This window comes from Globicephala melas, chromosome 1 (assembly GCF_963455315.2).
Source record: "Globicephala melas chromosome 1, mGloMel1.2, whole genome shotgun sequence".
NCBI classification, from domain to species: Eukaryota; Metazoa; Chordata; class Mammalia; order Artiodactyla; family Delphinidae; genus Globicephala; species Globicephala melas.
The window spans coordinates 78273675-78296656 of record NC_083314.1 but is presented as its reverse complement, the minus strand read 5'-3'; the positions used below and the strand labels follow the sequence as shown (position 1 = coordinate 78296656).

Here is a 22982-nt window from a genome sequence, read left to right as displayed (position 1 = left end):
CATGCACTCATGAATATTTATTTTATACTTTGGGCTATAACCCAGTAGTACTTTATTTTCTCTTTCATTGTGGTGAAATAAATATTACATAAAATTTACTATATTAATCATTGTACAGTTCAGAGGTATTAAGTACATTCATGTTGTCGTGCAACCCTCACCACCATCCATCTTGCAAAATTGTAACTCTGTACCTATTAAACAACAATTCCCCATGACCTTCTCCCCACAAGCACTGGCAACCACCGTTCTACTTTTTTTCTTTTTTTCTAATCTCCCTTTTTCCCCTACACCACTGTTTCTTGTAACCACTATTCTCCCCTCTGCTACTATAAGTTCAGCTTTTTTGGTCACAAATATCAGGGTTTCCTCCCTTTCTAAGACAAAATAATATATCATGTATTATATCTATATTACATCAAAATATAATATAATGTTATATACCACATTTTCTTTATCCATTCATCCACTGACATTTAAGTTATTTCCATATCTTGGCTATCATGAATAATGCTACAATGAACATGGGGTATCTCTTCAAGATACTGATTTCTAAATGAAAAAGAAATGAAGGAAACAATAGCAAAGATCAATAAAACTAAAAGCTGGTTGTTTGAGAAGATAAACAAAATAGATAAACCACTAGCCAGACTCATCAAGAAAAAAAGAGAGAAGACTCAAATCAATAGAATTAGAAATGAAAAAGGAGAGGTAACAACTGACACTGCAGAAATAAAAAAGATCATGAGAGATTACTACAAGCAACTCTATGCCAATAAAATGGACAATCTGGAAGAAATGAACAAATTCTTAGAAATGCACAGCCTGCCAAGACTGAATCAGGAAGAAATAGAAAATATGAACAGACCAATCACAAGCACTGAAATTGAAACTGTGATTAAAAATCTTCCAACAAACAAAAGCCCAGGACCAGATGGTTTCACAGGCGAATTCTATCAAACATTTAGAGAAGAGCTAACACCTATCCTTCTCAAACTCTTCCAAAATATAGCAGAGGGAGGAACACTCCCAAACTCCTTCTACGAGGCCACCATCACCTTGATACCAAAACCAGACAAGGATGTCACACAGAAAGAAAACTACAGGCCAATATCACTGATGAACATAGATGCAAAAATCCTCAACAAAATACTAGCAAACAGAATCCAACAGCACATTAAAAGGATCATACACCATGATCAAGTGGGGTTTATTCCAGGAATGCAAGGATTCTTCAATATATGCAAATCTATCAATGTGATAAATCATATTAACAAATTGAAGGAGAAAAACCATATGATCATCTCAATAGATGCAGAGAAAGCTTTTGACAAAATTCAACACCCATTTATGATAAAAAACCCTGCAGAAAGTAGGCATAGAGGGAACTTTCCTCAACATAATAAAGACCATATATGACAAGCCCACAGCAAACATCATCCTCAATGGTGAAAAACTGAAAGCATTTCCACTAAGATCAGGAACAAGACAAGGTTGCCCACTCTCACCACTCTTATTCAACATAGTTTTGGAAGTTTTAGCCACAGCAATCAGAGAAGAAAAGGAAATAAAAGGAATCCAAATCGGAAAAGAAGAAGTAAAGCTGTCACTGTTTGCAGATGACATGATCCTATACATAGAGAATCCTAAAGATGCTACCAGAAAACTACTAGAGCTAATCAATGAATTTGGTAAAGTGGCAGGATACAAAATTAATGTACAGAAATCTCTGGCATTCCTATATACTAATGATGAAAAATCTGAAAGTGAAATCAAGAAAACACTCCCATTTACCATTGCAACAAAAAGAATAAAATATCTAGGAATAAACCTACCTAAGGAGACAAAAGACCTGTATGCAGAAAATTATAAGACACTGATGAAAGAAATTAAAGATGATACAAATAGATGGAGAGATATACAATGTTCTTGGATTGGAAGAATCAACATTGTGAAAATGACGCTACTACCCAAAGCAATCTATAGATTCAATGCAACCCCTATCAAACTACCACGGGCATTTTTCACAGAACTAGAACAAAAAATTTTGCAATTTGTATGGAAACACAAAAGACCCCGAATAGCCAAAGCAATCTTGAGAATGGAAAAAGGAACTGGAGGAATCAGGCTCCCTGACTTCAGACTATACTACAAAGCTACAGTTATCAAGACGGTATGGTACTGGCACAAAAACAGAAAGATAGATCAATGGAACAGGATAGAAAGCCCAGAGATAAACCCACGCACATATGGACACCTTATCTTTGATAAAGGTGGCAGGAATGTACAGTGGAGAAAGGACAGCCTCTTTAATAAGTGGTGCTGGGAAAACTGGACAGGTACTTTTAAAAGTATGAGATTAGATCACTCCCTAACACCATACACAAAAATAAGCTCAAAATGGATTAAAGACCTAAATGTAAGGCCAGAAACTATCAAACTCTTAGACGAAAACATAGGCAGAACACTCTATGACATAAATCACAGCAAGATCCTTTCTGACCCACCTCCTAGAGTAATGGACATAACAACAAAAATAAACAAATGGGACCTAATGAAACTTCAAAGCTTTTGCACAGCAAAGGAAACCATAAACAAGACCAAAAGACAACCCTCAGAATGGGAGAAAATATTTGCAAATGAAGCAACCGACAAAGGATTAATCTCCAAAATTTACAAGCAGCTCATGCAGCTCAATAACAAAAAAACAAACAACCCAATCCAAAAATGGGCAGAAGACCTAAATAGACATTTCTCCAAAGAAGATATACAGACTGCCAACAAACACATGAAAGAATGCTCAACATCATTCATCATTAGAGAAATGCAAATCAAAACTACAATGAGATATCATCACACAGCAGTCAGAATGGCCATCATCAAAAAATCTAGAAACAATAAATGCTGGAGAGGGTGTGGAGGAAAGGGAACACTCTTGCACTGCTGGTGGGAATGTGAATTGGTTCAGCCACTATGGAGAACAGTGTGGATGTTCCTTAAAAAGCTACAAATAGAGCTACCATATGACCCAGCAATCCCACTACTGGGCATATACCCTGAGAAAACCAAAATTCAAAAAGAGTCATGTACCAAAATGTTCATTGCAGCTCTATTTACAATAGTCCGGAGATGGAAACAACCTAAGTGCCCATCATCGGATGAATGGATAAAGAAGATGTGGCGCATATATACAATGGAATATTACTCAGCCATAAAAAGAAACGAAACTGAGCTATTTGTAATGAGGTGGATAGACCTAGAGTCTGTCATACAGAGTGAAGTAAGTCAGAAAGAGAGAGACAAATACCGTATGCTAACCCATATATATGGAATTTAAGAAAAAAAAATGTCATGAAGAACCTAGGGGTAAGGCAGGAATAAAGACGCAGACCTCCTAGAGAACGGACTTGAGGTTATGGGGAGGGGGAAGGGTGAGCTGTGACAGGGTGAGAGAGAGTCATGGACATATACACACTAACAAACGTAGTAAGGTAGATAGCTAGTGGGAAGCAGCCGCATGGCACAGGGATATTGGCTTGGTGCTTTGTGACAGCCTGGAGGGGTGGGATAGGGAGGGTGGGAGGGAGGGAGACTCAAGAGGGAAGAGGTATGGGAACATATGTGTATGTATAACTGATTCACTTTGTTATAAAGAAGAAACTAACACACCATTGTAAAGCAAATATACCCCAATAAAGATGTTAAAAAATAAATAAATAAATAACCTCTATTGAAAAAAAAAAAAAAGATGATACAAATAGATGGATAGATATACCATGTTCTTGGATTGGAAGAATCAACATTGTGAAAATGACTCTACTACCCAAAGCAATCTACAGATTCAATGCAATCCCTATCAAACTACCACGGGCATTTTTCACAGAACTAGAACAAAAAATTTTGCAATTTGTATGGAAACACAAAAGACCCCGAATAGCCAAAGCAATCTTGAGAACGAAAAAAGGAACTGGAGGAATCAGGCTCCCTGACTTCAGACTATACTACAAAGCTACAGTTATCAAGACAGTATGGTACTGGCACAAAAACAGAAAGATAGATCAATGGAACAGGATAGAAAGCCCAGAGATAAACCCACGCACATATGGACACCTTATCTTTGATAAAGGTGGCAGGAATGTACAGTGGAGAAAGGACAGCCTCTTCAATAAGTGGTGCTGGGAAAACTGGACAGGTACTTTTAAAAGTATGCGATTAGATCACTCCCTAACACCATACACAAAAATAAGCTCAAAATGGATTAAAGACCTAAATGTAAGGCCAGAAACTATCAAACTCTTAGACGAAAACATAGGCAGAACACTCTATGACATAAATCACAGCAAGATCCTTTCTGACCCACCTCCTAGAGTAATGGACATAACAACAAAAATAAACAAATGGGACCTAATGAAACTTCAAAGCTTTTGCACAGCAAAGGAAACCATAAACAAGACCAAAAGACAACCCTCAGAATGGGAGAAAATATTTGCAAATGAAGCAACCGACAAAGGATTAATCTCCAAAATTTACAAGCAGCTCATGCAGCTCAATAACAAAAAAACAAACAACCCAATCCAAAAATGGGCAGAAGACCTAAATAGACATTTCTCCAAAGAAGATATACAGACTGCCAACAAACACATGAAAGAATGCTCAACATCATTCATCATTAGAGAAATGCAAATCAAAACTACAATGAGATATCATCTCACAGCAGTCAGAATGGCCATCATCAAAAAATCTAGAAACAATAAATGCTGGAGAGGGTGTGGAGGAAAGGGAACACTCTTGCACTGCTGGTGGGAATGTGAATTGGTTCAGCCACTATGGAGAACAGTGTGGATGTTCCTTAAAAAGCTACAAATAGAACTACCATATGACCCAGCAATCCCACTACTGGGCATATACCCTGAGAAAACCAAAATTCAAAAAGAGTCATGTACCAAAATGTTCATTGCAGCTCTATTTACAATAGTCCGGAGATGGAAACAACCTAAGTGCCCATCATCGGATGAATGGATAAAGAAGATGTGGCGCATATATACAATGGAATATTACTCAGCCATAAAAAGAAACGAAACTGAGCTATTTGTAATGAGGTGGATAGACCTAGAGTCTGTCATACAGAGTGAAGTAAGTCAGAAAGAGAGAGACAAATACCGTATGCTAACCCATATATATGGAATTTAAGAAAAAAAAATGTCATGAAGAACCTAGGGGTAAGGCAGGAATAAAGACGCAGACCTCCTAGAGAACGGACTTGAGGTTATGGGGAGGGGGAAGGGTGAGCTGTGACAGGGTGAGAGAGAGTCATGGACATATACACACTAACAAACGTAGTAAGGTAGATAGCTAGTGGGAAGCAGCCGCATGGCACAGGGATATTGGCTTGGTGCTTTGTGACAGCCTGGAGGGGTGGGATAGGGAGGGTGGGAGGGAGGGAGACTCAAGAGGGAAGAGGTATGGGAACATATGTGTATGTATAACTGATTCACTTTGTTATAAAGAAGAAACTAACACACCATTGTAAAGCAAATATACCCCAATAAAGATGTTAAAAAATAAATAAATAAATAACCTCTATGGAAAAAAAAAAAAAGATGATACAAATAGATGGATAGATATACCATGTTCTTGGATTGGAAGAATCAACATTGTGAAAATGACTCTACTACCCAAAGCAATCTACAGATTCAATGCAATCCCTATCAAACTACCACGGGCATTTTTCACAGAACTAGAACAAAAAATTTTGCAATTTGTATGGAAACACAAAAGACCCCGAATAGCCAAAGCAATCTTGAGAACGAAAAAAGGAACTGGAGGAATCAGGCTCCCTGACTTCAGACTATACTACAAAGCTACAGTTATCAAGACAGTATGGTACTGGCACAAAAACAGAAAGATAGATCAATGGAACAGGATAGAAAGCCCAGAGATAAACCCACGCACATATGGACACCTTATCTTTGATAAAGGTGGCAGGAATGTACAGTGGAGAAAGGACAGCCTCTTCAATAAGTGGTGCTGGGAAAACTGGACAGGTACTTTTAAAAGTATGCGATTAGATCACTCCCTAACACCATACACAAAAATAAGCTCAAAATGGATTAAAGACCTAAATGTAAGGCCAGAAACTATCAAACTCTTAGACGAAAACATAGGCAGAACACTCTATGACATAAATCACAGCAAGATCCTTTCTGACCCACCTCCTAGAGTAATGGACATAACAACAAAAATAAACAAATGGGACCTAATGAAACTTCAAAGCTTTTGCACAGCAAAGGAAACCATAAACAAGACCAAAAGACAACCCTCAGAATGGGAGAAAATATTTGCAAATGAAGCAACCGACAAAGGATTAATCTCCAAAATTTACAAGCAGCTCATGCAGCTCAATAACAAAAAAACAAACAACCCAATCCAAAAATGGGCAGAAGACCTAAATAGACATTTCTCCAAAGAAGATATACAGACTGCCAACAAACACATGAAAGAATGCTCAACATCATTCATCATTAGAGAAATGCAAATCAAAACTACAATGAGATATCATCTCACAGCAGTCAGAATGGCCATCATCAAAAAATCTAGAAACAATAAATGCTGGAGAGGGTGTGGAGGAAAGGGAACACTCTTGCACTGCTGGTGGGAATGTGAATTGGTTCAGCCACTATGGAGAACAGTATGGAGGTTCCTTAAAAAGCTACAAATAGAGCTACCATATGACCCAGCAATCCCACTACTGGGCATATACCCTGAGAAAACCAAAATTCAAAAAGAGTCATGTACCAAAATGTTCATTGCAGCTCTATTTACAATAGCCCGGAGATGGAAACAACCTAAGTGCCCATCATCGGATGAATGGATAAAGAAGATGTGGCACATATATACAATGGAATATTACTCAGCCATAAAAAGAAACGAAACTGAGCTATTTGTAATGAGGTGGATAGACCTAGAGTTTGTCATACAGAGTGAAGTAAGTCAGAAAGAGAGAGACAAATACCGTATGCTAACCCATATATATGAAATTTAAGAAAAAAAAATGTCATGAAGAACCTAGGGGTAAGGCAGGAATAAAGACACAGACCTCCTAGAGATCGGACTTGAGGTTATGGGGAGGGGGAAGGGTGAGCTGTGACAGGGCGAGAGAGAGTCATGGACATATACACACTAACAAACGTAGTAAGGTAGATAGCTAGTGGGAAGCAGCCGCATGGCACAGGGATATTGGCTTGGTGCTTTGTGACAGCCTGGAGGGGTGGGATAGGGAGGGTGGGAGGGAGGGAGATGCAAGAGGGAAGACGTATGGGAACATATGTTTATGTATGACTGATTCACTTTGTTATAAAGCAGAAACTAACACACCATTGTAAAGCAATTATACCCCAATAAAGATGTTAAAAAAAAAAAAAAGATACTGATTTCATTTTCTTTAGATATATACCCAGAAGTGGTATTGCTGAATCATATGGTAGTTCTATTTTTAATTTTTTGAGGAACCTTCATATTGTTTTATATAATAACTGTAGCAATTTACAGTCCTACCAACAGTGTACAAGGGTTCTCTTTTCTCTACATCCTTGCCAACACTTGTTAGCTTTTGACTTTTTTATAGTAGCCATTCTAACCAGTGTGAGAGGATATCTCATTGTGGTTTGATTCATATTTCCCTGCTGATAAGTGATGCTGGGAATCTTTTCATATTCCTGTTGGAAACAGTATGGTGGAGAAACTGAGATTCAGAAGAAAAGCTTGGCTGAGGTCACAAAACAAGAGGAAAAGGGGACCAGGTTCCTGAGATGCCTCCCTCACCTCCCTGTGCCCAGGTCGCGAGGATCATAGGAGTGAATGAGCCCCCAGAGCCCTCTGGCCAGGCAGGAGCTGTGTGTCCCTGTGAAAAGGGGCCCTGACGGGTTTTTTGCTTAAGGTTCCTATGATGAGTCAGGAAGGGGCTAGAGGAAGTAGACCAACAGGAGTGGTGAAACCAGTCCATCTCCTTCACCTTGGGAAAGAGGCGAGGCTGAGGAACAGTATAAAGGGCACCCCGGCCCCTGCTCGGCTCAGTGTTCCACTAGAAGCTTCTGCAGCCATCCTCACTGTGAGTCAGGTAAGTGTTAGCTGGCAGAACGAAGGTTGGGACCAGGGGTCTCCCATGGGCCAGAACATGGTTAGGGGTGGCCAGCCAGGTGGGTGTAGGTATCATTTGTGTGCTGGATTCAACAGGACTACTGTCCTTCTTGGAGGGCTCAGGTCACTGTGCTGAGGGCTAGGTGCCATGGTATGGAAACACAGAACAGACAGCAATCTCCTCCTACCCCATACTTTCTTGGGACCGTATTTTAGAGAGAGAGAGACAGAGAGAGACAGAGAGAGAGAGAGAGAGAGAGAGAGAGAGAGAGAGAGAGAGAAAGAAAGGCAGAGAGACAGAGAGGCAGAGAGACAGAGAAATAGAAAGAGACAGAGAGAGAGTAAGATGGGGATAAAGGGGAAATATGGCCAGTTTCTCTCCTAAAACTGATTGATTTGGGCTGACTGTGATTTTGCCTTCTTTATGGAGGCAGGGTGTCCGGGGACATGCTTGTAACTCTTGGCTGTGCTACCAAAGGGAGAAATGCAGCATGGGGAACACTTTCTATTTGGAGAACCCAGGCTGAGCAGGGACAGGGAAACCCAGCTTAGAAGTAGGAGACTTGAAAGAACCAACTCCAACTCTCAGCAACCTTCCAGCCCCCTCCCACCACCACCAGCTAAAGCTCAGATGGTCAGGAGAGAAAGCAGCTCTGGAGCTGAATAGGCCAATCTGTTCATTTTACAGAGGAGAAACCTGAGGTCCAGAGGGGCTAAATGACTTTCGCAGAACCACACAGCATTTCACTGGGAGATTTAAGCTGAGATCATGTCATGTGACTCCAGTCCAGGGCGTGCACCCTCACCTCTCAGATCCTCTCGGGATGGGCTACTGATTTTCCAGGACTCGGGAGTTCTCCAGGAGACCTTTCTTTTCGTGGCACCGTCCCTCTTCCTGTCATAATCCCAGAGCTCATCTCTCTTCTTTGTACATGAAGGTCAGAAACAAGGGAGAGACAAGGATAGGCAAGAGCAGGAGGTGAAGTGGTACCCAGCCCACCTTTACAGAGCACCTCTGGAGAGTCCTCTTTGTTGTCTCTTGGGAACAAGAGGCTCCCAGGAGGGCCTTTCCCTGCCCCTCTCCATTCCTACCCTTCACTCTGCTGCTTCTGGGGAATGATAGCCCAGCGTGGGTGGGAGAGTACCCCCACCCAAGGGAAGAGAGGATGCTGAAAAACCAGGCACTGCTGCATATTTCCAGGGGTTCATCTACTTCCTCCCCTTCAATTAACCCTCTGACCCATCCTGATTTTCAGGTTGACCTAAAGCAGCTTCCAAGATGTCTCAGCAATGTACTCTGCCGGTGACCTTGCCCCCTGCCCCCAGTAAGGAGCCCCTCAAGCCTGTTTCTCCTCCCACCAACATCCAGCAGGAGCAAGTGAAGCAGCCAACTCCACTGCCTGCCCCATTCCAGAAGGTACCCTCGGAGATCCCAGAGAAGGATCCCATGGAGCTCGGGAAGAAACACACAACTCCTGTGAAGGAGGTGCCCAAGAAAGAGTGTGAGCCACGGCAACAGGAGCCACAGCAGCAGGAACAGAAGCAGCAGCAGCAAAAGTCAGAGGAGCAAGAAAAGCATGTGGAACAGCAGCAGCAGCAGAAAGAGTCAAAGGAGCAAGGAAAGCCTGTAGAACAGCAGCAGCAGCAGAAAGTGTCACAGGAGAAAGGAAAGCCTGTGGAACAGCAGCAGCAGCAGCAGCAGCAAGAGTCACAAGAGCAAGGAAAGCCTGTGGAAGAGCAGCAGCAGCAGAAAGTGTCACAGGAGCAAGGAAAGCCTGTGGAACAGCAGCAGCAGCAGCAGAAAGAGTCACAGGAGAAAGGAAAGCCTGTAGAACAGCAGCAGCAGCAGAAAGAGTCACAGGAGAAAGGAAAGCCTGTGGAACAGCAGCAGCAGCAGAAAGAGTCCCAGGAAGAAGGAAGGCCTGTGATACAGCAGCAGCAGCAGAAAGAGTCCCAGGAGGAAGGAAAGCCTGTGGAACAGCAGCAGCAGCAGAAAGAGTCACAGGAGAAAGGAAAGCCTGTGATACAGCAGCAGCAGCAGAAAGAGTCACAGGAGAAAGGAAAGCCTGTGGAACAGCAGCAGCAGCAGAAAGAGTCACAGGAGGAAGGAAGGCCTGTGATACAGCAGCAGCAGCAGAAAGAGTCACAGGAGCAAGGAAAGCCTGTGGAACAGCAGCAGCAGCAGCAGAAAGAGTCCCAGGAGCAAGGAAAGCCTGTGGAACAGCAGCAGCAGCCACAGAAAGAGTCACAGGAGAAAGGAAAGCCTGTGATACAGCAGCAGCAGCAGAAAGAGTCTCAGGAGAAAGGAAAGCCTGTGGAACAGCAGCAGCAGCAGCAGAAAGTGTCACAGGAGCAAGGAAAGCATGTGGAACAGCTGAAACAGGAGAAGAAGGTCTTGGGCCAGCAGCTGGATCAAGAGCTAGCAAAGAAAGATGAGCAACTGGAAAAGAAAGGGGAGCAGCAGCTGAAGCAGTAGGAGGGGTTGCTGAAGTAGCCTCTTCTTGTCCCAACTCCTGGCCAGGTCCAAGAGACCAACCCAGTCCAGCCACTGAAGGGAGAAGTCTTGACCCTAAAGAAGCAGGAGGTGTAGTGTCCCCCAAATATAAGTAACCACCCCTAGGGGCCCAGAGGCCCCTGGAAATCCCACACAAGTGAAGAGAGAGCCAGTGGCCTGGCTTACCTCCAGTCCCCAGCCTGGGTGGCCCACCTTATCTGTGAACCTGCCTGACCCTGTCCTTCTGCATGTCCCTTGGATAGGGCTTGGCGGGGAGGGGAGCTATTGCCCAGCACCCACCCCTGATGAGCCCAATCCCAACCTCAGGTGTCCAGAGCCTCTGCTTGAAGAGACAGTGACTACAGCACCTCTGACTGCATCCCCACTACTATTGTTGAATCTGTGAGTGTGTACAATAATACAGAATAAATGCTGGAAGACCTGGGATCCTGTATTCTCTTTGGCTTTTTACCCTGTGTCGCTCACCGTATAAAAACCTGTGTGGGGGTTAATGGTTGCAAATGACTCTTGGCCAATTTCCAAAGGAGGACAGACATTTTGACCCCTTTTTAATTCTGCTCCCCAAACCATTCAATACATTCAACAGCTTCTAAAAATGAGATCACAACACCACCAAAAGAAAACAAAACAACTTCATTCATGCACCTGAAAGGAGCACTTAGCAGTCATGAAACAACTTCATTCATGCACCTGAAAGTAGCACTTGGCAGTCATGAAGAGGAGATAGGTTATTCTGGTTGGGGGAAGAGGATCTATTCATCTCAGTTCAACACTGCTTTACATTATAGCCCCGGAGCCCAATCCTAGCCCATGGCCAAAGGCACGGGGAGGGAGTGGAGGCTCCACCTGGGTTCTGGTCCCTGCCCAGGTTTTCTCTCCATAGAATGTCCTCATGGTTTCCAAGAGTCTTACTAACTGCTTCCATGGTTAAGGAAGACTTTAGGAAAGCAAAGAAGCAGAACTGGGCAAGATGGGGAGAGGAGAGACTCCTGGGACTGGTCTCTGAAGGAGAGAGTGACAGTGTCACTAAAGGAAGTAAAGGTTGGGCCAGCTGGAATCATGGAAGCCAAAGTGCTGAATAGCCTGGAGAAATACAGATCCAAGGTCATTGCAGTGGTTACCCTCCCTGACATTTCTGTAGCCTTTCCTGCCATCAATCACATCAGGACGTGGGGGCTCCCTCCTTCCTGGGAATCACCTGGCTCTAACTACTTAACCACATCATCTCAGGCAGGTTGTCTCAAGTTACCCAAAGCTATTTCATCACAGCCATGAGCATATGTCAGGGACATCCCTTTTGAGACTGCCATAGGCACCCAAACTCAATAGGTTGAAGGGCACTTAGTATCTCTTACTGCCCACCCAACTCCAGGGACACCCACTGTCATTCCTCCTTAGGTATTCTCTCTCTCGGGTAATGATACCTTCTCTGCATTCACCGAAGCCAGAGACAACACATCATTCTCCACTCCTTTCCTTTGCTTCCCTACTCTCCAGCAGAGACCAAGTCCTTGCTATCCTTACCCACACCTCCCAAGCTTTGACTGAGGTCATTTCTCACCTGAACTATTGCAATGGCCCTCAAGCTGTTGTCCTTTGCTCCCTGTCTCCACACACCCTGCAATCCACCCATCACACAGAGGACAGGGTGTTCTACTTAAAATTCTGATCTAACTACCTCACTCCTTGAGTTAATGCTTGTCAGCGGCTCTCATTATTCAGAGGATGAGAATGAAGGCTCAAGTCCTCCTAACAGGACAAGAGTTAGAAGGAAGTCTGAGTAGAACTGGTTGGGAAGATTGGGGGCACAGTGAGAAGTAATCAGAAACACCCAGAATATGTGCAAATGTTTTTGAAGTCTTAGGTTTTGATTTTTTCGTAGACCTTATTTCTCTGTTATTTTCTTTTTTTAATTTGTTTATTTAACTATAGTTGATTTACAATATTGTGTTAGTTTCAGCTGTACAACTTCAGATTCTTTTCCATTATAGGTTATTACAAGATATTGAATATAGTTCCATATGCTATGCAGCAAATCCTTGTTGTATATCTATTTTACATATAGTAGTAGGTGTAATAGACCTTTCTTTAGAACAGTTTCCAATTTATGAAAAAGTCAAGAAGACAGTAAAAAGAGTTACCATACACATCACACCCAGTTTCCCTTATTATTAACATCTTACATTAGTATAGCACATTTATTATTATAATTAACAAAACTGTATTGGTACATTATTATTAACTGAAGTTCAAGGTTTATTCCTATTATTTTAGTTTTTACCTACTGTCTTTTCCTGTTTCAGGATCCCATCTAGAATATCACATTACATTTAGTTGTCTTGTCTCCTTAGGCTCCTCTTGACTGTGACAGTTTCTCACTTTCCTTGATTTTTGATGACCTTGACAGTTTTGAGGGGTCCTGGTCAGGTATTTTATAGAATATCCCTCAAATTGGGTTTGTCTGATGTTTTCTTCATGATTAGACTGGAGTTATGGGTTTTTAAGAGGAAGACCACAGAGGTAAAGTGCCTTTTTCATCACATTATTTAAAGGGGACATACTATTCACATGATTTATCACTTTGATCACCTGGCTGAGGTAACATCTATCAGGCTTTGCCACTCTCCTCATCCTCTCTCCAACATCCCATATTACTGTACTGTATTCTTTGGAAGGAAGTCACTGTGCAAAGCCCACAACTAAGAAGTGGGGAGTTGGGGCTTCCCTGGTGTTACAGTGGTTGAGAATCTGCCTGCTAATGCAGGGGACACGGGTTCGAGCCCTGGCCTGGGAGGATCCCACATGCCGTGGAGCAACTAGGCCCGTGAGCCACAACTACTGAGCCTGCGCGTCTGGAGCTTGTGATCCGCAACAAGAGAGGCCGCGATCGTGAGAGGCCTGCGCAAGGCGACGAAGAGTGGCCCCCGCTTGCCACAACTAGAGAAAGCCCTCGCACAGAAACGAAGACCCAACACAGCAAAAATAAATAAATAAATTAATAAACTCCTACCCCCAACATCTAAAAAAAAAAAATGTGGGATGTTAAGCTCCCCATCACTGAGGGTGGAGTGTCATCATAAATTATTTTGAATGTCCTGTATAGGAAATGTATCTCTTCCCTCTCCTTATGTATGTATATATATATGGACATATGCACTTAATCATTTATTTATGTCAGCATGCACTCATGAATATTTATTTTATACTTTGGGCTATAACCCAGTAGTACTTTATTTTCTCTTTCATTGTGGTGAAATAAATATTACATAAAATTTACTATATTAATCATTGTACAGTTCAGAGGTATTAAGTACATTCATGTTGTCGTGCAACCCTCACCACCATCCATCTTGCAAAATTGTAACTCTGTACCTATTAAACAACAATTCCCCATGACCTTCTCCCCACAAGCACTGGCAACCACCGTTCTACTTTTTTTCTTTTTTTCTAATCTCCCTTTTTCCCCTACACCACTGTTTCTTGTAACCACTATTCTCCCCTCTGCTACTATAAGTTCAGCTTTTTTGGTCACAAATATCAGGGTTTCCTCCCTTTCTAAGACAAAATAATATATCATGTATTATATCTATATTACATCAAAATATAATATAATGTTATATACCACATTTTCTTTATCCATTCATCCACTGACATTTAAGTTATTTCCATATCTTGGCTATCATGAATAATGCTACAATGAACATGGGGTATCTCTTCAAGATACTGATTTCTAAATGAAAAAGAAATGAAGGAAACAATAGCAAAGATCAATAAAACTAAAAGCTGGTTGTTTGAGAAGATAAACAAAATAGATAAACCACTAGCCAGACTCATCAAGAAAAAAAGAGAGAAGACTCAAATCAATAGAATTAGAAATGAAAAAGGAGAGGTAACAACTGACACTGCAGAAATAAAAAAGATCATGAGAGATTACTACAAGCAACTCTATGCCAATAAAATGGACAATCTGGAAGAAATGAACAAATTCTTAGAAATGCACAGCCTGCCAAGACTGAATCAGGAAGAAATAGAAAATATGAACAGACCAATCACAAGCACTGAAATTGAAACTGTGATTAAAAATCTTCCAACAAACAAAAGCCCAGGACCAGATGGTTTCACAGGCGAATTCTATCAAACATTTAGAGAAGAGCTAACACCTATCCTTCTCAAACTCTTCCAAAATATAGCAGAGGGAGGAACACTCCCAAACTCCTTCTACAAGGCCACCATCACCTTGATACCAAAACCAGACAAGGATGTCACACAGAAAGAAAACTACAGGCCAATATCACTGATGAACATAGATGCAAAAATCCTCAACAAAATACTAGCAAACAGAATCCAACAGCACATTAAAAGGATCATACACCATGATCAAGTGGGGTTTATTCCAGGAATGCAAGGATTCTTCAATATATGCAAATCTATCAATGTGATAAATCATATTAACAAATTGAAGGAGAAAAACCATATGATCATCTCAATAGATGCAGAGAAAGCTTTTGACAAAATTCAACACCCATTTATGATAAAAAACCCTGCAGAAAGTAGGCATAGAGGGAACTTTCCTCAACATAATAAAGACCATATATGACAAGCCCACAGCAAACATCATCCTCAATGGTGAAAAACTGAAAGCATTTCCACTAAGATCAGGAACAAGACAAGGTTGCCCACTCTCACCACTCTTATTCAACATAGTTTTGGAAGTTTTAGCCACAGCAATCAGAGAAGAAAAGGAAATAAAAGGAATCCAAATCGGAAAAGAAGAAGTAAAGCTGTCACTGTTTGCAGATGACATGATCCTATACATAGAGAATCCTAAAGATGCTACCAGAAAACTACTAGAGCTAATCAATGAATTTGGTAAAGTGGCAGGATACAAAATTAATGTACAGAAATCTCTGGCATTCCTATATACTAATGATGAAAAATCTGAAAGTGAAATCAAGAAAACACTCCCATTTACCATTGCAACAAAAAGAATAAAATATCTAGGAATAAACCTACCTAAGGAGACAAAAGACCTGTATGCAGAAAATTATAAGACACTGATGAAAGAAATTAAAGATGATACAAATAGATGGAGAGATATACAATGTTCTTGGATTGGAAGAATCAACATTGTGAAAATGACGCTACTACCCAAAGCAATCTATAGATTCAATGCAACCCCTATCAAACTACCACGGGCATTTTTCACAGAACTAGAACAAAAAATTTTGCAATTTGTATGGAAACACAAAAGACCCCGAATAGCCAAAGCAATCTTGAGAATGGAAAAAGGAACTGGAGGAATCAGGCTCCCTGACTTCAGACTATACTACAAAGCTACAGTTATCAAGACGGTATGGTACTGGCACAAAAACAGAAAGATAGATCAATGGAACAGGATAGAAAGCCCAGAGATAAACCCACGCACATATGGACACCTTATCTTTGATAAAGGTGGCAGGAATGTACAGTGGAGAAAGGACAGCCTCTTTAATAAGTGGTGCTGGGAAAACTGGACAGGTACTTTTAAAAGTATGAGATTAGATCACTCCCTAACACCATACACAAAAATAAGCTCAAAATGGATTAAAGACCTAAATGTAAGGCCAGAAACTATCAAACTCTTAGACGAAAACATAGGCAGAACACTCTATGACATAAATCACAGCAAGATCCTTTCTGACCCACCTCCTAGAGTAATGGACATAACAACAAAAATAAACAAATGGGACCTAATGAAACTTCAAAGCTTTTGCACAGCAAAGGAAACCATAAACAAGACCAAAAGACAACCCTCAGAATGGGAGAAAATATTTGCAAATGAAGCAACCGACAAAGGATTAATCTCCAAAATTTACAAGCAGCTCATGCAGCTCAATAACAAAAAAACAAACAACCCAATCCAAAAATGGGCAGAAGACCTAAATAGACATTTCTCCAAAGAAGATATACAGACTGCCAACAAACACATGAAAGAATGCTCAACATCATTCATCATTAGAGAAATGCAAATCAAAACTACAATGAGATATCATCTCACAGCAGTCAGAATGGCCATCATCAAAAAATCTAGAAACAATAAATGCTGGAGAGGGTGTGGAGGAAAGGGAACACTCTTGCACTGCTGGTGGGAATGTGAATTGGTTCAGCCACTATGGAGAACAGTATGGAGGTTCCTTAAAAAGCTACAAATAGAGCTACCATATGACCCAGCAATCCCACTACTGGGCATATACCCTGAGAAAACCAAAATTCAAAAAGAGTCATGTACCAAAATGTTCATTGCAGCTCTATTTACAATAGCCCGGAGATGGAAACAACCTAAGTGCCCATCATCGGATGAATGGATAAAGAAGATGTGGCACATATATACAATGGAATATTACTCAGCCATAAAAAGAAACGAAACTGAGCTATTTGTAATGAGGTGGATAGACCTAGAGTTTGTCATACAGAGTGAAGTAAGTCAGAAAGAGAGAGACAAATACCGTATGCTAACCCATATATATGAAATTTAAGAAAAAAAAATGTCATGAAGAACCTAGGGGTAAGGCAGGAATAAAGACACAGACCTCCTAGAGATCGGACTTGAGGTTATGGGGAGGGGGAAGGGTGAGCTGTGACAGGGCGAGAGAGAGTCATGGACATATACACACTAACAAACGTAGTAAGGTAGATAGCTAGTGGGAAGCAGCCGCATGGCACAGGGATATTGGCTTGGTGCTTTGTGACAGCCTGGAGGGGTGGGATAGGGAGGGTGGGAGGGAGGGAGATGCAAGAGGGAAGACGTATGGGAACATATGTTTATGTATGACTGATTCACTTTGTTATAAAGCAGAAACTAACACACCATTGTAAAGCAATTATACCCCAATAAAGATGTTAAAAAAAAAAAAAAGATACTGATTTCATTTTCTTTAGATATATACCCAGAAGTGGTATTGCTGAATCATATGGTAGTTCTATTTTTAATTTTTTGAGGAACCTTCATATTGTTTTATATAATAACTGTAGCAATTTACAGTCCTACCAACAGTGTACAAGGGTTCTCTTTTCTCTACATCCTTGCCAACACTTGTTAGCTTTTGACTTTTTTATAGTAGCCATTCTAACCAGTGTGAGAGGATATCTCATTGTGGTTTGATTCATATTTCCCTGCTGATAAGTGATGCTGGGAATCTTTTCATATTCCTGTTGGAAACAGTATGGTGGAGAAACTGAGATTCAGAAGAAAAGCTTGGCTGAGGTCACAAAACAAGAGGAAAAGGGGACCAGGTTCCTGAGATGCCTCCCTCACCTCCCTGTGCCCAGGTCGCGAGGATCATAGGAGTGAATGAGCCCCCAGAGCCCTCTGGCCAGGCAGGAGCTGTGTGTCCCTGTGAAAAGGGGCCCTGACGGGTTTTTTGCTTAAGGTTCCTATGATGAGTCAGGAAGGGGCTAGAGGAAGTAGACCAACAGGAGTGGTGAAACCAGTCCATCTCCTTCACCTTGGGAAAGAGGCGAGGCTGAGGAACAGTATAAAGGGCACCCCGGCCCCTGCTCGGCTCAGTGTTCCACTAGAAGCTTCTGCAGCCATCCTCACTGTGAGTCAGGTAAGTGTTAGCTGGCAGAACGAAGGTTGGGACCAGGGGTCTCCCATGGGCCAGAACATGGTTAGGGGTGGCCAGCCAGGTGGGTGTAGGTATCATTTGTGTGCTGGATTCAACAGGACTACTGTCCTTCTTGGAGGGCTCAGGTCACTGTGCTGAGGGCTAGGTGCCATGGTATGGAAACACAGAACAGACAGCAATCTCCTCCTACCCCATACTTTCTTGGGACCGTATTTTAGAGAGAGAGAGACAGAGAGAGACAGAGAGAGAGAGAGAGAGAGAGAGAGAGACAGAGAGAGAAAGAAAGGCAGAGAGACAGAGAGGCAGAGAGACAGAGAAATAGAAAGAGACAGAGAGAGAGTAAGATGGGGATAAAGGGGAAATATGGCCAGTTTCTCTCCTAAAACTGATTGATTTGGGCTGACTGTGATTTTGCCTTCTTTATGGAGGCAGGGTGTCCGGGGACATGCTTGTAACTCTTGGCTGTGCTACCAAAGGGAGAAATGCAGCATGGGGAACACTTTCTATTTGGAGAACCCAGGCTGAGCAGGGACAGGGAAACCCAGCTTAGAAGTAGGAGACTTGAAAGAACCAACTCCAACTCTCAGCAACCTTCCAGCCCCCTCCCACCACCACCAGCTAAAGCTCAGATGGTCAGGAGAGAAAGCAGCTCTGGAGCTGAATAGGCCAATCTGTTCATTTTACAGAGGAGAAACCTGAGGTCCAGAGGGGCTAAATGACTTTCGCAGAACCACACAGCATTTCACTGGGAGATTTAAGCTGAGATCATGTCATGTGACTCCAGTCCAGGGCGTGCACCCTCACCTCTCAGATCCTCTCGGGATGGGCTACTGATTTTCCAGGACTCGGGAGTTCTCCAGGAGACCTTTCTTTTCGTGGCACCGTCCCTCTTCCTGTCATAATCCCAGAGCTCATCTCTCTTCTTTGTACATGAAGGTCAGAAACAAGGGAGAGACAAGGATAGGCAAGAGCAGGAGGTGAAGTGGTACCCAGCCCACCTTTACAGAGCACCTCTGGAGAGTCCTCTTTGTTGTCTCTTGGGAACAAGAGGCTCCCAGGAGGGCCTTTCCCTGCCCCTCTCCATTCCTACCCTTCACTCTGCTGCTTCTGGGGAATGATAGCCCAGCGTGGGTGGGAGAGTACCCCCACCCAAGGGAAGAGAGGATGCTGAAAAACCAGGCACTGCTGCATATTTCCAGGGGTTCATCTACTTCCTCCCCTTCAATTAACCCTCTGACCCATCCTGATTTTCAGGTTGACCTAAAGCAGCTTCCAAGATGTCTCAGCAATGTACTCTGCCGGTGACCTTGCCCCCTGCCCCCAGTAAGGAGCCCCTCAAGCCTGTTTCTCCTCCCACCAACATCCAGCAGGAGCAAGTGAAGCAGCCAACTCCACTGCCTGCCCCATTCCAGAAGGTACCCTCGGAGATCCCAGAGAAGGATCCCATGGAGCTCGGGAAGAAACACACAACTCCTGTGAAGGAGGTGCCCAAGAAAGAGTGTGAGCCACGGCAACAGGAGCCACAGCAGCAGGAACAGCAGCAGCAGCAGCAAAAGTCAGAGGAGCAAGAAAAGCATGTGGAACAGCAGCAGCAGCAGAAAGAGTCAAAGGAGCAAGGAAAGCCTGTAGAACAGCAGCAGCAGCAGAAAGTGTCACAGGAGAAAGGAAAGCCTGTGGAACAGCAGCAGCAGCAGCAGCAGCAAGAGTCACAAGAGCAAGGAAAGCCTGTGGAAGAGCAGCAGCAGCAGAAAGTGTCACAGGAGCAAGGAAAGCCTGTGGAACAGCAGCAGCAGCAGCAGAAAGAGTCACAGGAGAAAGGAAAGCCTGTAGAACAGCAGCAGCAGCAGAAAGAGTCACAGGAGAAAGGAAAGCCTGTGGAACAGCAGCAGCAGCAGAAAGAGTCCCAGGAAGAAGGAAGGCCTGTGATACAGCAGCAGCAGCAGAAAGAGTCCCAGGAGGAAGGAAAGCCTGTGGAACAGCAGCAGCAGCAGAAAGAGTCACAGGAGAAAGGAAAGCCTGTGATACAGCAGCAGCAGCAGAAAGAGTCACAGGAGAAAGGAAAGCCTGTGGAACAGCAGCAGCAGCAGAAAGAGTCACAGGAGGAAGGAAGGCCTGTGATACAGCAGCAGCAGCAGAAAGAGTCACAGGAGCAAGGAAAGCCTGTGGAACAGCAGCAGCAGCAGCAGAAAGAGTCCCAGGAGCAAGGAAAGCCTGTGGAACAGCAGCAGCAGCCACAGAAAGAGTCACAGGAGAAAGGAAAGCCTGTGATACAGCAGCAGCAGCAGAAAGAGTCTCAGGAGAAAGGAAAGCCTGTGGAACAGCAGCAGCAGCAGCAGAAAGTGTCACAGGAGCAAGGAAAGCATGTGGAACAGCTGAAACAGGAGAAGAAGGTCTTGGGCCAGCAGCTGGATCAAGAGCTAGCAAAGAAAGATGAGCAACTGGAAAAGAAAGGGGAGCAGCAGCTGAAGCAGTAGGAGGGGTTGCTGAAGTAGCCTCTTCTTGTCCCAACTCCTGGCCAGGTCCAAGAGACCAACCCAGTCCAGCCACTGAAGGGAGAAGTCTTGACCCTAAAGAAGCAGGAGGTGTAGTGTCCCCCAAATATAAGTAACCACCCCTAGGGGCCCAGAGGCCCCTGGAAATCCCACACAAGTGAAGAGAGAGCCAGTGGCCTGGCTTACCTCCAGTCCCCAGCCTGGGTGGCCCACCTTATCTGTGAACCTGCCTGACCCTGTCCTTCTGCATGTCCCTTGGATAGGGCTTGGCGGGGAGGGGAGCTATTGCCCAGCACCCACCCCTGATGAGCCCAATCCCAACCTCAGGTGTCCAGAGCCTCTGCTTGAAGAGACAGTGACTACAGCAACTCTGACTGCATCCCCACTACTATTGTTGAATCTGTGAGTGTGTACAATAATACAGAATAAATGCTGGAAGACCTGGGATCCTGTATTCTCTTTGGCTTTTTACCCTGTGTCGCTCACCGTATAAAAACCTGTGTGGGGGTTAATGGTTGCAAATGACTCTTGGCCAATTTCCAAAGGAGGACAGACATTTTGACCCCTTTTTAATTCTGCTCCCCAAACCATTCAATACATTCAACAGCTTCTAAAAATGAGATCACAACACCACCAAAAGAAAACAAAACAACTTCATTCATGCACCTGAAAGGAGCACTTAGCAGTCATGAAACAACTTCATTCATGCACCTGCAAGTAGCACTTGGCAGTCATGAAGAGGAGATAGGTTATTCTGGTTGGGGGAAGAGGATCTATTCATCTCAGTTCAACACTGCTTTACATTATAGCCCCGGAGCCCAATCCTAGCCCATGGCCAAAGGCACGGGGAGGGAGTGGAGGCTCCACCTGGGTTCTGGTCCCTGCCCAGGTTTTCTCTCCATAGAATGTCCTCATGGTTTCCAAGAGTCTTACTAACTGCTTCCATGGTTAAGGAAGACTTTAGGAAAGCAAAGAAGCAGAACTGGGCAAGATGGGGAGAGGAGAGACTCCTGGGACTGGTCTCTGAAGGAGAGAGTGACAGTGTCACTAAAGGAAGTAAAGGTTGGGCCAGCTGGAATCATGGAAGCCAAAGTGCTGAATAGCCTGGAGAAATACAGATCCAAGGTCATTGCAGTGGTTACCCTCCCTGACATTTCTGTAGCCTTTCCTGCCATCAATCACATCAGGACGTGGGGGCTCCCTCCTTCCTGGGAATCACCTGGCTCTAACTACTTAACCACATCATCTCAGGCAGGTTGTCTCAAGTTACCCAAAGCTATTTCATCACAGCCATGAGCATATGTCAGGGACATCCCTTTTGAGACTGCCATAGGCACCCAAACTCAATAGGTTGAAGGGCACTTAGTATCTCTTACTGCCCACCCAACTCCAGGGACACCCACTGTCATTCCTCCTTAGGTATTCTCTCTCTCGGGTAATGATACCTTCTCTGCATTCACCGAAGCCAGAGACAACACATCATTCTCCACTCCTTTCCTTTGCTTCCCTACTCTCCAGCAGAGACCAAGTCCTTGCTATCCTTACCCACACCTCCCAAGCTTTGACTGAGGTCATTTCTCACCTGAACTATTGCAATGGCCCTCAAGCTGTTCTCCTTTGCTCCCTGTCTCCACACACCCTGCAATCCACCCATCACACAGAGGACAGGGTGTTCTACTTAAAATTCTGATCTAACTACCTCACTCCTTGAGTTAATGCTTGTCAGCGGCTCTCATTATTCAGAGGATGAGAATGAAGGCTCAAGTCCTCCTAACAGGACAAGAGTTAGAAGGAAGTCTGAGTAGAACTGGTTGGGAAGATTGGGGGCACAGTGAGAAGTAATCAGAAACACCCAGAATATGTGCAAATGTTTTTGAAGTCTTAGGTTTTGATTTTTTCGTAGACCTTATTTCTCTGTTATTTTCTTTTTTTAATTTGTTTATTTAACTATAGTTGATTTACAATATTGTGTTAGTTTCAGCTGTACAACTTCAGATTCTTTTCCATTATAGGTTATTACAAGATATTGAATATAGTTCCATATGCTATGCAGCAAATCCTTGTTGTATATCTATTTTACATATAGTAGTAGGTGTAATAGACCTTTCTTTAGAACAGTTTCCAATTTATGAAAAAGTCAAGAAGACAGTAAAAAGAGTTACCATACACATCACACCCAGTTTCCCTTATTATTAACATCTTACATTAGTATAGCACATTTATTATTATAAT

General features: G+C 43.1%; 2 pseudogenes; both read left to right on the top strand.

The window, feature by feature from the left end:
- Positions 1 to 8081: 8081 nt before the first annotated feature.
- Positions 8082 to 10984, top strand: LOC132593672 (involucrin pseudogene; annotated as a pseudogene).
- Positions 10985 to 18205: 7221 nt separating this feature from the next.
- LOC132593670 (involucrin pseudogene) lies at positions 18206 to 21129 on the top strand (annotated as a pseudogene).
- Positions 21130 to 22982: the final 1853 nt, after the last annotated feature.